Consider the following 15,772-nt stretch of genomic DNA (forward strand, 5'->3'; position numbering starts at 1 on the left):
ACTTTTCACTCCATCATTTACAGTCCTTCACAAATAATTTGTTTTGGCCATTCTGAGTCTGCTTTGTTTACAATAAACCCTTTCGATGCTGACTTTTCTTTAAGAAACCTTCTTCTGTTAATAATTTCCACAGTAATGAGTGATTTGTATTGTTATAAAACCACTAATTGTCATCTGTAAGACCAAGAGATAGCAGGGCATGCTTCTTTCATTGTTCTTCAGAAACAGGGAATATATCCAGACCAGAAGGGTTAAACATCCTCAGCAGTCCTTATTAAAAAAAAAATTAATCACAACCAATGAGAATCAACAAAAATTTCCCTTGTTTACCACCAGAAAAACAATTCATGTTTATGCATGAGATAATGGGTGTAGCACTGTTGAATCTCCATACCAATATCACACAGTTCAAAATGCTGATTACCCTTATAAGTAATAGATAACAAGTATGCTCTTAGATGTGGCACATGGTTTGTTGGTTCAATAAACAATGAAGTTAATGTTATCAAAATGTACACAGCAACAAACCTCTGAATGTTATGTTCTAGTTTATATCACTTTAAAGCTTTACTTTAGAACAATGCAATAAGATAAATGTAAGTGTGATTTTGTTTAAAGATGTATTTCCATAACACAGAGAGCAAAAGATACAAGTACGTAGTAAACGACTTCTGAACTGGATTAAGAAACTGTCAGAATAATTACACGCTTTCTCTGTCGTCACAGAAATTTTATAGCAGGTGGGATTGCTTGTAAATCGACATACTAAATTCAGCTCTGGGCTCAAAGAATAATTATACAGACTTAAATTGTAAAATTGCTTTTAAAGATGTTTCACCACGATGCCCGGTAGATAGTGACCGACGTTTCAGAGGTGCTTGCTGCCTCTGTCATCATCGCCCTGATGACAGCGCAACATCCACAAGACAGCCATTTCATACTCGGCACGAGAATCAAAAATCCCACAGTAACTTTTGCTTGACCGAAAGAGTTGTATTTGTTTGAGAAATCTAGTGTTCGCACATGCACCGTCATATTCTGTCTGCATTATTGAGACCTGTACCGAAAAGTATGAACGAAATCTGTTAGAAAGTAAAGTCGAATATAGCTGCATACATCTGAAAACTGACCCTCTAATTAAAACTGATTGTAGTCTCTTTCAAAAGTATTATAAACTTCACACAAGTTATCTACATCAAATAAAAAATCCACTATACGTACGCCAGCATATGAAACTGCGACAGTACCTTGCTTCAACAACGCTTCAACAAAAAGAAACAGTTACGTACGAGTTGCACTTTCGCTTCTTTGCAAGGGATATTGTATTTCGGGACTGTTTCACATGACCCAACTCCGCCCGATGACGTAACATAAGCTGTATATACCCAAATGAAAGTGTAAGTGAAATTGTATAACTTTTAGATAACATTTAATAGAAGTCTAAAAAGGCAAGCCTCACACTTTCCCTAACACCTCATATCGTCTGAGGAGGTATTGTCTTCTTTGTGAACCAAAATAAACCAGAAACTACAGGAGGGATTGCGTATATTATACGGAGTAAACGAACGCACGCGCGCACACATACACATTCCATTAAACAAGTGATAAGTTGCTTTATTTCCTGTTGTCTTTGCGACAATTACGATATAAAAGCCACTGGTAGGCCAAGTTTTTAACTACATTGTTGACTCCCATAATACCAATAAGAATCACGATGGTCGAGGCCTATTGCCTGGAGAAGCACTATAAAACTCCTTTTTTTAATCGCAACCTACTGTAGATTTTGAATTTAATCCACCAGTTATTAAAGTGGAGAACACTAACAGTGTTTAATTTACTTCGAATACGACAAACAACACTACCTTATGGCGGAATCTGCGTATTGTTGAACTGGATGAAACATTGCTATAGTCTAGAGTCTACACGAAAGAACGTATGGATAACAAGCAAATCACAGACGGTTCCAAAAAGAATTAATTGTACACCGCATGCAAATCATGCTCAACCAACACACGAAAGTACTAAAACTGCAAGTACACTATAACCTGTGGAATACTTGGATCATTCACTACACACTAATTTCGTCGTCCAACACACATACACTAATAAAGAATGCACTATGTAACGAGAAAACTTGCCTCATTGCAGTTCGCTTCACAAGGATGTAAAAGTATCAGAAATGTCCTTCAAGCCCAGTAACTTGGCAACAAGCAGTGATGGCTTGCTAAGATCCAACTGGGGGAGACTTACATTCACTCGCTCGCCTATTCTTTGATTTCGTTTTTCCACACATCACTTTTTTCACTCGTCATTTTCCACCTTCTTCTTTTTCTCTGATACTCAAGGTCGTCATTTTTATTTCCATTCTCTTCCGTCTCCTGACGCGTCTGCGCCTTCCACCCCTCGCTGTTATGAGCTCTTATTTTTGTTTTTCTTACTTCTCCGCTTGTATTCCAAGTTTTGCCACATTGTTGTTCCTTCTGCTTTGTTTTTCTGCCGAACGTAACAAATGTGTAGTCTAATCTCTGTGAATTATTAACTTTGAATGTTACTTCATCTGGTTTCAAATAGTAGAACTCACCGTAGTGTCTCGTGCTATTTCTCTCCCCTCTCGATCGTGCAGTATTGTATTTTAATTTCTCCCCCACCAAATCTGAAACGCTGCTACGTAATACTTGTCCACCTCTTCGGTTGCTTGCTTGCTTTCACTACCATGGATATAAGGAAAATGGCAGAACCAAAGAGTGGGAGAAGGGACATGGGAGGAAGGGGAGAGAAGTACTTTCACGGTATACCAAGGCAAAATAGGGGAAATGTTCGGTGATAGGGGATAGCAGATGAAAGAGACGGAGAGAATTCGAAACAATGTTCAGAGTGAAAACATTGTCCGCTCACAGAAATTAATACGCAAAGGTTTCTACCGACATTTTTAACGCTTTGAATACGCAGCCAGAAGACTTACTTACGGGTTTCCTCAGTCCCTTCTGCCCAACTGAAATTAACTGCATGGAAAGTCTTTTTTGAGTAGCTGATAATACGCTCAGCTAGTCGAAAAATTCTGGCTTTTATGGAACTCCGAGGTTTATTACCGTGTTCACAAGATCCCGCCACTAATCCCTGCCAGATAAATTCAGTACCTTACAATAGGCCACATCCGCTTCTATCGACTTCCATGCATCATTCGCTGCCCCTTCCATTAGACGCAGTCGGAAAAGTTTCATTAAATAAACCAAGACAGAAAGATCACAAAGGAATTTCAAATTTGGAAAGGAGGCGTCCATAAGATATGTCTAAACAGTTTAATTGTTTCGGTGTGGACTTTGAATTAAGTATATTTTTCAGCAAAGTTTTTAAAACCGTTCTAGTGAGGGGCTCTAAAAGGGTGCGAATAACAGCGCAGACGTGTCTGCTTAACGCAACTTTGAAATCCGTCAAGGTCAGTCTTAATGTGATGAATATCAGACGCTCATTGGCATAATTTTCCCTAACAATCATTACAGTCACATGTGACCACTGTCAGTACCAAACTGCGTTTTGTTGGTGGAACGCGAATACCAAACTGGTTACCTGCTACAGATTACCGACTGAAATACTTCGTGGTTTTTCAGTTTCCATTTTGACTTTCATTCTTTCTTCCACGGTCACCATTCCTTTCCGTATCTTTAACATCCTTATCACTTCATATTGCCATCTCATTCGATATATTCGTCAGTTAGAGTCGTAGATCAACCACAGGAGCCAGTCAACGAACGTTACGACGGAGTTGCGGGTTCAAATCTTGACGGACATCAACTGTCCTGGGGGCTTTTCGTAGTTTTTCTCAGCATATCCGTGCAAATACTGGGATAATACATAAAATTGGCCACGATCGCTTTCTTCCATATTATTTCCAATTTATTTTTATTAGGAATAATAATTCTGTTAATTTGACACTGTATCTGAGCTATAATAGCGTCGTTAAATAAGTCACAAGTATTAAAATTGCATCATTTCAGGACACCACAAACAGAAAATTTGAAACTCGGAACGTTTATGTAACCATTTAATAGAGCGACCGTCTTCTGTTTCCCATGGCAACCAAGGCTTGCAGCTATGCACCGCTGAACTCAACTATAAAAGTTACATATAATTCCAAAAATTGTGTTATTTCTTCACATTTTACGTTCGAACCAAGTTCAACACTAAGGGTCGACCTTAAATTTCGGACAGTTAATTACACGTATTACACATATCAGAACCGAACGTTGTGGTCGAGTGGTTGTCACTCCTGCATCGTATTCGGGAGGTCCCGGTTTAAAATCCTGTCTGAGGTTTTTCATGGTTTTCCTCAATCCCTCCAGGCAAGTGCTGAGATAGTACCTTAATTTATGTAACCACCGCTTTTCTCCACATCCTTTCCAATTCACTATTCGCTGTCATCCTCTCATACTACTGAAAAAAGCGTCGTTAAGTAAATTTTAAATAAATAAGGTAAAAAGTAAAGTAAAGTTTGTCCCACTATACGCCATGTAGGCGCTTGGGGGGGGAGTGGAGGTATAGCTCCTACTCATTCTTGACCTCGGCACTAGATGGGGGTGAGTGGTCAGCATCACGCCCCGGCCGGCTTTACCCCCGGGAAAGGACCCCGGTACCCATTGTAGAGGAGGCTGGGTGGGCCCCAGAGCCGGTCTAAATAAATAAGGTATATTTTCGAATTTACAGCCCAAAATGTAATTTTTAAATTTGTTTACTGACGATGGCTGTGATCTAGGTTGCAACACCGTCTACTCTGGTGGAAGTTTAGCGACGTTCATGGCTATTGAGGTTTTTTAAAATTTTATTTAGATTAACTGTCATTTTATCTGTAATACTATGTCATGCTTAGGAGCTTCAGTACAGTTGCCGAAAAGTGATACCATCTTCGAAACACACATTGAATGTGGGTTCTCAAGAATTCTCATTCTAATTGGCCATTTGTGCTTCAAATGATTAAGAAATGTTAGGTGGAATGTTTAGCACTCTCAGAGTGGAATATTAAAATGCACAGTGACAATGTCAAAAAGAAGTAAGTTAGCGTGCAGCTGCTAAAACTTGGCGAGAGAAAGTGATTCAACTTCGGTCTTCATTTACACCTTCAAGTAAGTTATTCCAGAGCTAATAGAAAAAAATACTCGTCTCCATTTTGCGGGCATCACTTACGTCTTTTCCATCATCATTGTAATATATATGACTTGAAATAAAGTAGTTTACGTGATGTATATTTTGGTTGGAGAATCCTCCTATCAAACTACCATTTGGGAGCCTACACCTCCCGTGTTTGCAATTTTGATTCCATTTGTACAGAAAACGAGAAAATAATACGCTTGTATTATTGTATTATTATTATATTATTATTATTAATTTATTATTATTAATTGGTCATCTGGCTGTTTGTGCAGCACTCTAATAAAAAAAGAATAGAATTATTGACTTGAAATAAATTTTATACCCGTGAAATTTAAGTATGCAAATTGTTTAACGCATTCCTTGGTTTAATATCAGTCGAATAACGAATTGGGCTTGGATGGATGTGGAATTACGAAACCACATGTTGATCATCGTTAAAGCTCTTAAGTATGTAGAGCATGTGCGTATAATTAGCGTGGTATTTTTATTAAGCTAACAATAAATTGCGATTTATATGTGAAGCAAGAACATAAAGCAGGTTGTGTTTAACGATAATGATTTAGATACGTATCCGGGAGTCATCTGGTTCGAATCTTCGCCAGGTGACCAAATCTGTTGACAGGCTTTAGTTTCTTACATTAGTTATGGGCCGTATTATTCCACATCCTTTCAAATGCATCACAGGCCTGTCCAGTCATTGATGCAAGAACATGGGAAGTCGAGGATGCGTCGTTAAATATATTCACGAACGAATATCCATTTTAACAATTGCCTTACATATTTTTCTATGTAGTATTATTATCTTCTGAGGTTTCCCACAGAAAATTTTGTATGCATTTGTTATTTTATTCGTATACCGCCTGCGTTGTATATATTTTTTTTGCTTTAATCGCCCTAACATTATTTAAAAAAAATGCAAATAGATTTTAGCTTATGAAAGAAAAAATAAGCGAATGTCGTGCTATCGAAGGATCAAGGAAGTGCACTTTCTGACCCTAAACTGTTTGCTAGACTCTGACCCTGGCTTCTTCAAGTGGACAGACTTTCAATGACAATGCCTTGTCTATCTACGATAGATGTCACATGCTTAGACTATTTACTGGGGTGACAGATATTTTTTTAGGTCTCGTTGCCAGCGCCCGGGGGAGTGACTTCATGGTCACGTCCTCTTGCTTGAAACGTCATTCATATGCTCCGCAGTTGACACACCGTCGTTAAAAATTCGATAAATATTGTATTTTTGTCCCTGCGAAAGCTAGTATGATAATTTCTTAATGCAGTGGAAAAGGGTAAAGTTCATAAACCCTATGATAATTGGGGTAATTAATGAGTTACATTAATATAAGGATTTTATAATTTCTAATTCTCAAGTTGTTATTCTATTTATTTACTTTTTAGTGGTTTATTTAACGACGCTTTCAGTAGTTGAGATTAGAGTCGAATGATAACATGATTACTGTATAATGAATTGGAAAGGATATTTAAGGAAGCGGTCGTGGCTTAATTTAAATGTATTTTCCCAGCATTTGACTGAATTTACTAAAGAAACCACAAAAACCTTTTGATAGGAGATATTGGGATCGAGATTTAACCCTGGACGTTAGTTTACATGTCGGGAGACCTAGATGCAGATGGTAACATTAATTTGAATATTAAGGAAACAGGGTGAGAATATGCAGACTGGATTCGTCTGTGTGAGGCTATGAACCATTGATGGGCTGTTCTGAAGAAAGTAAAGAACGGCTGGGTTACATGAAAGGTGGACAATTTCTTGAGTACTTCACGGCTGTCAGCTTCTCAAAGACTCTGAGGCTTGGAATTATTATTATTATGTCATTGTTGTGGTGGTTGTTAACTGCCGGAAGGACAATGTAAATAGACGTACTATATAATCTTACATTTTCATATTTTCACTAATTAAGATGAAACAAGAAGCTAATAATGCAATTAACAATAATTAACAACGGTATTTAAATTAAATAACTCTTTATAATTTTGTGATTTCTTTACTATTCTATTTTTCAGGTACACAACACAAGACCTAAACTTCACTTAAAATAATTACAATTCTTTTTTGTAAATTTTTGGAGAAGTCGGCTATACTTTACGAAGTGAGATTATGGAGACGTTCTATGTGATGCAGAATTGGCTAATGCAGAAGGCTTTTCTTTTTAGTATTGTTGCTGTAGTTACTTGTTTATTTTCTTTGTATGAGACAACTATTATTATTCTAATCAGTTTGTTACCATCAGGCTCGAAAATGGGCAACATTCAGGAGGTAGATCGCTTTCCTGAGACCGACTGATGTTCAAAGATTTCCTTCGTGTCCTGCTACGAGTAGACTACCGTATTCTTTCAGATTGGTTATTCACAGTCACAATTACTTCTAAGAATATGATGTAAGCAGCCCTGGCCACGGACTCGAAAGTCGTAATTTGATAAACAGTTGAGCTTTGGAACAGTTGTTCACCTCCGCGTTCGTCAGATAAGACTGCTAAGGCCATGAAATCCGCCTGAACCTTACACGAAAACTTCTTATTAACCTCATTATTTATTAATTGCAGATGATTTATGGAATCTCCTTTCGGGGCTTTCGCTTTATGCCTTGCCCGTACGATGCGCCTCATAGCTCGAAAACCCTACAAAGTAGCACATGATGATCCTTCGAAGCATTTCGGTAGCCGCTTAAGGTAAGATCTTGCTTTTATTGCTTAATGTACTTTTCTTCTGTAACTTGAGGGTCATGTGTCGAAAATTGCCGTGTAGTGGTTAGCACATCGGCTTCTTCTGGATACATCCCAGCTTAGAATCTTGGTCCGAAGACACTTCAGCGGATGTTCTTAGCCCCTCAAAGCAAATCCTGTGATGCGGCTTTAAATATGCCGCAATATCTTCCTTCCGCATTCTTCCAATCAATCATTTTTCTGCTTGACGCTACGTAAGAACTAAAGTAAAAAATACGTCGTTAAATTACCTAAGAAGGAACTAATATTTCGAGGTTTTATAAGCATGCTTAGAGCACCTTCTCAGCTTCTTGAGGTTCCTAATGACCCTCTCTCAACAGCAAGAATTATGCTATGTTCAGTGGAAAGAATATTACAAATGAAGGATTGGAAAGTATGTGGAAAGAGACGACCAAGGCCTATTTTAAGGTACTATACCAGTTCTGCCAAGAGGAACAAAACAACCGAAAGCTTCTGTCAGGATAGCCAATGACAAGAATCGAACCTGTGCTCTTCCAAATACGAAGCAAGAGTTCGATGGGTGGCCACTCATGCGCAATCTCTGCCTTCTTCTTCTTCTTCGTCTGGCGTTATTTGCACTAAAGGTACAATTTGGCTGCACGCGACAGAGACAAACGACCGAGGCAGGCGACAGAGACGGGAGACGGACACATCGCAGCTTGTCGCCACACACTTTTAAGGTGACGACCGAGACATGCGGCAAAGTGTTTGTTTTCTTTGTTTTGTTGAGACATACGTGCACATATTCTGTGAAAAATGAGTACAAAAATGCTTCTAAAAAGGTTACTCGAAGAAGAAGAAGAAGATGATGTGTTGCTGTGTTATTTGTTGCGAAAGAAACAAAGAAAACCTATGAGTTCAATATTCAAAACCAGACGCGAAGAAGGATCTTTCTGTCGGTGGTCAGTGGTCGGTTTTCTGTTACTAATTCTACCAATTGCTCATCTTGGTCACCAGTAAATTTAATTTCTGCCATTATTTTACTCAACAACACACGTGCTGACTGAGCCCGTCGCGAGACACTACTGGTCCGAGAGCGGTCTCCTGTGCTTTGTCTCTGTCGCCTGTCTTTGTCTCGCGCTCGTAATTGTACTTCATACGATTGTACAGAGAGCAGACAGGAAGCGACCAGTCTCGGTCTCGTAACTCTGTCGCCTGCCTCGGTCGCTTGTCTCTGTCGCGTGCAGCCAAATTGTTCCTTAAGGATGTAAGGCCTCCACTTCATTTCTTCACCTTCTACGTCATTCTACAACTATCCTATTTACTCCAATTCAATTCTCACTTAATTTTAAAGGTTGAAATAATAGAAACAGTGGTACAACAGCCATACAAAACGTGTTATGTTATAAATTGTGTCTAAGATAATAAGCTGAAAGACTGTTGACGTATTTGACTATCTCCAGGGAGGAGATTTATTCTTAAGAAGTTGGCCACAAAATTTACCGACCAGAACCCGAAAGTTTACTGTCATTTTCATATCCAGTCCATATCTTCACATCCCTTTCCATTAAGACTGATATAATATTGTCTTCCCATCTATGCCTATGTCTTCCAAATGATCTCTTCCCTAGAGTTTTTCCAACTAAAATATTGCAAGCATTTCTTATTTCCCTGTGCTTGATTTGTGCGCCACTAATCTAATCTTTTTACTTAATCGTCCTAAAATATCTGGCGAATAGTGGACTACAATTTTCTGCGTCCTCTAGTTAGTCTCACTTTCTACATTATTCTTTTCTCATCAGCCTGGCTTGTAATTCGTATTTTTACTGTTGCTGCAAAAAATATTATTATTGTATCTTAGCGAACCATAATTTTGTGTTGAGGTATGAGTGGTTTAATTTAAATAATACATAGGACAACATAGTCATGGGCACTGATGCGTCTGTAAGTCTGCAAATAAACAAACAAACAAGCAACAATCGTGAAAGAAACCATATTTAACGACTGGATATTATTCACTACTGAAATGCTTCAATCGCTAATTTTACTGTTCATTAAAAAGCTTGTGTGAACACAGTAAACTAAACGTCCACACAAAACCTCTTTGTTGAGCAGATCTGCTCAAGTGAGTCAGTTTGTGACGTACAGTTTGTTATTTTATCCGGTTGGTTAGGAATGCCGTTATCTAGAAAGCTACTTGCGAACTGCTTACTCAGTTAGCTGACTGCAAAATTTACGACTTACTCATTGGATCCAATGTAATATTAAGTCATTGCCAGTTCTACTCTTTAATTGAATCAAATGGCAAGCCGTCTCTTAGCAACAAAATCAAAGGCAACAAATGAACATAAACTGAATCGTACAATATCTTTCCCCTCGGTCTTCGGCATTTTAAAGCGAAATGCGGATGGATACTTAACGTGCGTCCTGGTCCACTCTCTTCTTCTAATTTTATTATGTAATTTGAAACGTAATAGGTCTGACGTTTATGTTTTTAGTTCCAATAATATTTTCCCCCAGTCTTTCCCCTCTTACCAACATCTTTCTTTCACTCGACGCAACGTTGCCGATGCTACGCTTACACAACAAGTCGCTTTGCCTTACACAATGAACAGTGAGAGTGAAAGTTTGGCAACGGGGTGTGCTCGTTCCAAGTTTTGTATGTGGCTTTCTTCTTGTTCGTCTTGTGTGTTTGTGAACGAATTCTGTGGACCTCTTTTTTTCAACATCGACGGTTGATTCACACGGTTTTCTGCAGTTGAGACGAGACGGACCAACCCTGACATCACAGTTGCAAATATATTCATATTTTTCAAGGTCACAAACGCGAATGTGCTTAATGTTGAATTAATTATCCTTCCTTGAAGAACAGCTGCCATAAAAAGACAATTGTTGTCTTCACCTAATACTGTAAATGTGATGAAATCAAGAACAGATGAAAAATGCATAAATTAATAGAAGATCCTTAAGGAAAAAATCGCTTTGTATATACAGTTGTAAATTGTGGGATTATCCTTATAAAATATTTTAAGATTTACCTTCCTAAATATGGTATGGACTGACTAATTAACGGGCTCTTGTGAACTTGGTAATGTGTCTTTGGGTTGCATAGAAACCGGAGTATTTCTTTGTTAGCTGAGTACCAGTTTAACAAGCAAGACCCTACTCCATAAAGTTTGTAATTAAATAATTTTTCCTCAACTTTATTTTCCATGGGTATCAAAGGATCTTTTGCACCGGGTAAAGCGATTGAAGAAAATTAGACATCGCTGTCTAACGCTGATGTTTAACTGCGTCTATCCAAATGCAGCAACTTCGTGGCTAGCACTCCCGCTTCGTTTTCCTGAGATAGCAGGTTCAAATCTCGGATCGGAAATCAGATATTTTGACTGATGTATGTAGTTGTCCTCCAAGCAAATCCGGGTTCGTGTTAAATTAGTTTCGCATCCTTTCTAATTTATTATTAATTAATAATTCCATCATCGATGCTGTATAATCTGAATACTGGCAGCGTCATTAAATAAGTAACTAACTGCATGGAGTGTTTGTTTCATGGCGTCAGAGGGACAATTCTGTTTTTCAGTGTTGTCAGAGAGGCGAACCAGAGTTAGTTACCGCTCCCAGCAACACGCCCGTCTGTGTAACTGGGAAAGCAAAGTCCTTTACATAACAAACATGAAGATGACAGGACACGACTTGGGACGGAATGTACGCTGCAACCTTGGTTACCATGGGAACACGAAGAGTGCACCGTATTCCACAGTTACATAAACTGCCTTTCATGTAATCGACTCCAAAGGCGCTGATTTGCAATCCTGCCAGGCCAGGCAGAATTGCGTCTTTATTTTCTCTGTATTGTCTTCTTTCTCTCTTTCTCGTTACTTAGATTATCTTTATTTTTCTTTGATACTCATAGTTGTTTCTTTTCTTCTTTGTTTGTTTCTTTCTTTCTAAACGACTGGCTGGCCTACAGCCTGTTACATGACCAGTTGGTATCTGTTCGTAAATGTAAATCACACGTCGTCAATATGATCCTCACTGCATGATATCTCCTCTGGATAGGATTCTCAGTCAGTTTAATCCAGTTCACACACGAGTGCTTTAATAATATAAACGTGGTTACAGTTGTGTCAGAATATTAAATTAGTGTCATCACAAAGAGTAGTTAAAACGTATTTCCCAAACCTCCATCTACTGCTTCTTCTTCTTCTGATTTGCGAGTTTTTTTTTTAATTTTCCAACCAGAGTTTTTGATTTTGTTATTGATATTCTCAAACCGAGTTTTCCCTTTAATGTGAGAGGCCAATTCTACACCTATACAAAACAACAGGTAAAATTATAGTATACTTTAATATTTGTGTTTTCAGATAGACAAGAAAACGGAAGTTTTCTATTGTAGTGGGTTTTTCAGGCAGTCAAGAATTTGTGTATTCATTATATAGCAATTTGGGTTGATAAAGAGTTTTCTTAGTTCCTTGATATTCATTGTTTTTTGTTTTTTTATTTGTCCTGTGTTCACGCGACCGATTTGACTCCTGGTATGTGACCATACCAGTGGAGGTTTCCTCCATTATGTATTTTCACCCGTTTTAAACAATAGAGGTCAGTAGGTCCAGACTTTGTACGTTTCTGCTTTATGCTCTATTGTCCATTTTAACCGTGGACGCTAACACATGGTGTGTTGATTGTCGGTGCGTGTAAGTAATTGAAAATAATCTCTTCAGTTCTTGAAGAATATTAAGTGCGATGATTTTTGTAGCTTCTGGTAATATTTGTGATATTACACACGCGGCCCTCATGTCGCATACGACCTTAACAGTAAAATATAAAAATTCTTTCAACAAAAGTCTCTTAACGAAACAGGATTTTCTTTTGACAATATTCAGACAAACGATCATATTAATTTATGTGTGCCATGGAGATACTCTAGTGCATTTATTATTGTTAGAACACGCATTAAGTTATTTTACACTTTTATGATAATTAACACTGTAAATTAATTATAACGATGCTGTTAGTAGACCAGATTATGCAGCGTCGCGTGAATAATGAATAATGAATTTTGAAGGTTATGGAAGGAAGCAGTGGTGGCCAAATTTGAGGTATTATCTCGACGTTTATCTGGAGGGATTGAGGAAAACCTTGAGTGAGGTTACCCAGTTTCCTGGCCGACATTTGAAACCGTGAACGGTCAAATACGAAACCAATGGTAACAAGTCGGCTGCGACGTTCGGTAAATTAAAAAAAGTTCAGTTACTTGCACAATTGGGCTACTTAATTAGATGCTAAATATCGCAATCTGTGAAAACCTTTTTCTTCTTCTTCTAATTATGCTGATCTGGAAGTGTGTATGAATTTGGCAGGCCTATCACAGACTTTTTAGGTGTCTCAGGTAACGCCATTAAGACACTACATTTACAGTATATGTAGCCATTAAGGTAATAACGAAACACAACTTTCTTATCCAACAGGCTGCTGCATTGCAGATTCAGGCCGTGTTTATTTCGAAAGAGACTTTCCATTCATCGTGATCCTCCAGCACACATTATTTCGTAAGGGCAGGCTCAGCCGAGCGCTTCCAAATTAACCCTTTAAATACTAAAAACGACATATCTCGTTTAAAGAACAGTCATATAGTTGCTCTGAGCATGTTTATCTGACGTCCTCTGTGTTCGAAGAAACAAACCAATTATTGCGGCCTTCCAACAATGATAACAAGAATTTACGCTGAAGATACAGAAACTAAATAAAATTTGTTCTGTTGTATGGATAGAAAGAGTACATCGCTTTGTCATTTCTACACTTATACGCATTGTAACTCGACAATTGTTTGTTTATCTAAGATTTATCAATTCTGCTTTTTGTAATAGTTAATTTAAAGGCTTAAGTTATGAAATAAAAATTTTGCTCGAGAAAATATTTGGACTTAAGGAAGATTAAGTTTAGAATACTAAGCTTACAGAACGAGAATCCTCATAGACTCTTAGAATAGTGCACTCAAAGAGGTTACAGGGCAAATAGTAAGTATTAAGTAGGAGGAGATACAATAAAACTGTGCAGAATTTTGGCGAGGAACCCCTTAAATGGCCCTGAAGGAGATGCGAGAACACCATAAAGAAAGTTCTACAAATAAATTTTGTCGTTGGGAAATGGGTGGAATGCGCTCAGCGTAGTGGCCAGTCGCCCTGTCAGCGGCTTTGAACCTTCGAGTTCTGTTCGCTGGCCTACATAAAATCTCAGGTTAGAAAAATGTTAGATTAAACGCAGAATTCTTTGCCCGCCCTTGGTACTCATAACAAAAATGCCGTGAATGTGACAAATGCAGGCCCCCGCCGCTGTCCCAATCTTACTGGGCTGTGAGCCGTCATCTCATTCTGTGTCTTCCGGGAGAGAGATAGAAATTCTGCCCTACTCGTGCTCAAGCCCCGTGTTTCTTACTTTTTGGGCGGGCAGATGCCCAAATGATCAGAGAATACGAGGCCTCAAAATGCACAATAAACTCTGTGGATGAATCGTTGGCTCCCCCCCCCCCCACTAACTAACTAACTAGATGGCTTACCGAACCCGAAGGTTCATCACCGAATTAACGAAAGCCCTCCACCGGACCCTGTCCTGGGCCAACAAAATCCAGTTTCCTTCAACTCCTATCTCCCATAGATACCGCCTGACATTATCCTCCCATCTACGTCTAGGTCTCCCCAGAGGTCTCTTCCCTTCAGGTTTCCCAACCAATACCCGGTGCACACCTCTTGTCCCATCCATGCGCGCTACATTCCCCGCCCATCTCATTCTTCTCGACTTAATCACCTTGACAATATTGGGGGGGAACAGTACAGATTTTTAAGCTCATCATTATGCAGTTTTCTTCCCCCCCCCCCCCCCCCACTAAACACGAATATTAATGCTCACAGCTGAGAAATTATTTTACTTGGATGAAATTTCACGTCACTTTATTAACATTTTTTCGTCATAAATGACGAATCAAAACTACAGTGACGTAATAACTTTAAGTATACAGAATTCCCAGTTCGAAATATATACTAAATCGGTTGTGAAATTTCGAAAGTGAAGAATGCAACAGGCCTCTGTTTCTTCATTATAATTTTATTTTATAAACTTTATTGAAACAAATAGTTAAACAAACGTTGTAAGGTGTTAAATTGGAGGGAATGACACAAATAATGCCCTGGTGAAACTCATCTTCATAACCATCATAGAAGTCTGTTTGTAAATTTGGTTGCCATGGGCATTACGCAGGCCAAGCGCCATATTTGGTAGGCCTAAGCAACAAGAGAATGGGAGCAACTCTGACTGAACAACTATACAGGTCTTATCATTTTATCGGACACTTGCTCCACTATGTCTGCAAGTAGAGTAATGAAACTCGTCTGTTAACCGCCCATTGTACCACCTAAATATGATCGACTTACATGATATACTTTTAAAATTCAAGTTTTGTCTACAGATATGATTTAAAAAAATATGTTTCTTTACACAAATTAATTTTCTTAACCGTCTGCCCCCCCCCCCCCCCCCCGGATGTGGCTAAGCTTAAATGTAGCCATCTTGATCAGGTGGCCAACATAAGGATTCGAATGTTAAAATGCGTTGTATCAGCAATTATGCTAATGAGTACTCCCTATGCAGTGAAACTTTGTGTGTTGAACATCTGAGATTAGTTTTATGCTTACGTGTAGCCAGCTCAATGTGAACAACATAGAGTATCAATTCTTTAAGTTCAAATTTTGTGTGAAGATAATACTTAACGTAACATTTGTATTTCTTACTCAAATAACTAGGTTCTCTACTAATTTTCAACAGAGAAATCTGAGTTGTTCACGCCTAAATATACTGCCACCTTACCTAGGTGTCTAACATAGGAAATCTAGATTTTGTTTCTAGGTAATAGAATTTGATACTCGCATCGTCTGTGCTTTACTTCT

The 15,772-nt window shown here is 38.4% G+C and overlaps 1 protein-coding gene and 1 long non-coding RNA gene across 7 annotated transcripts in view; one reads left to right on the plus strand and one right to left on the minus strand.

Annotated features, from left to right (window-relative positions):
* ken (zinc finger and BTB domain-containing ken and barbie protein) overlaps positions 1-2,730 on the minus strand; it is a 29,607-nt gene extending 26,877 nt beyond the window's left edge. Inside the window, exon 1 of one of the 6 annotated variants that reach the window (XM_087351886.1) lies at positions 2,582-2,730. The gene's annotated coding sequence lies outside the window, so the exon portion shown is untranslated. Of the gene's footprint in view, positions 1-2; positions 211-1,130; positions 1,147-1,221; positions 1,316-1,862; positions 2,088-2,138 lie in introns of those variants that run through there. The other 5 variants (XM_087351885.1, XM_087351887.1, XM_087351888.1 and 2 more) reach the window with 5 other exon arrangements.
* LOC147873281 (uncharacterized) overlaps positions 1-15,772 on the plus strand; it is a 62,831-nt gene that overhangs the window by 9,735 nt on the left and 37,324 nt on the right. Inside the window, exon 2 of the long non-coding RNA XR_015535957.1 lies at positions 7,710-7,835. This is a non-coding gene — a long non-coding RNA (uncharacterized LOC147873281). The remainder of the gene's footprint in view (positions 1-7,709; positions 7,836-15,772) is intronic.

Source organism: Zootermopsis nevadensis, unplaced genomic scaffold (genome assembly GCF_977971745.1).
Source record: "Zootermopsis nevadensis isolate Lab colony 2312 unplaced genomic scaffold, Znev_1.0 Znev_ptg000020l, whole genome shotgun sequence".
Lineage (NCBI taxonomy): Eukaryota > Metazoa > Arthropoda > Insecta > Blattodea > Termopsidae > Zootermopsis > Zootermopsis nevadensis.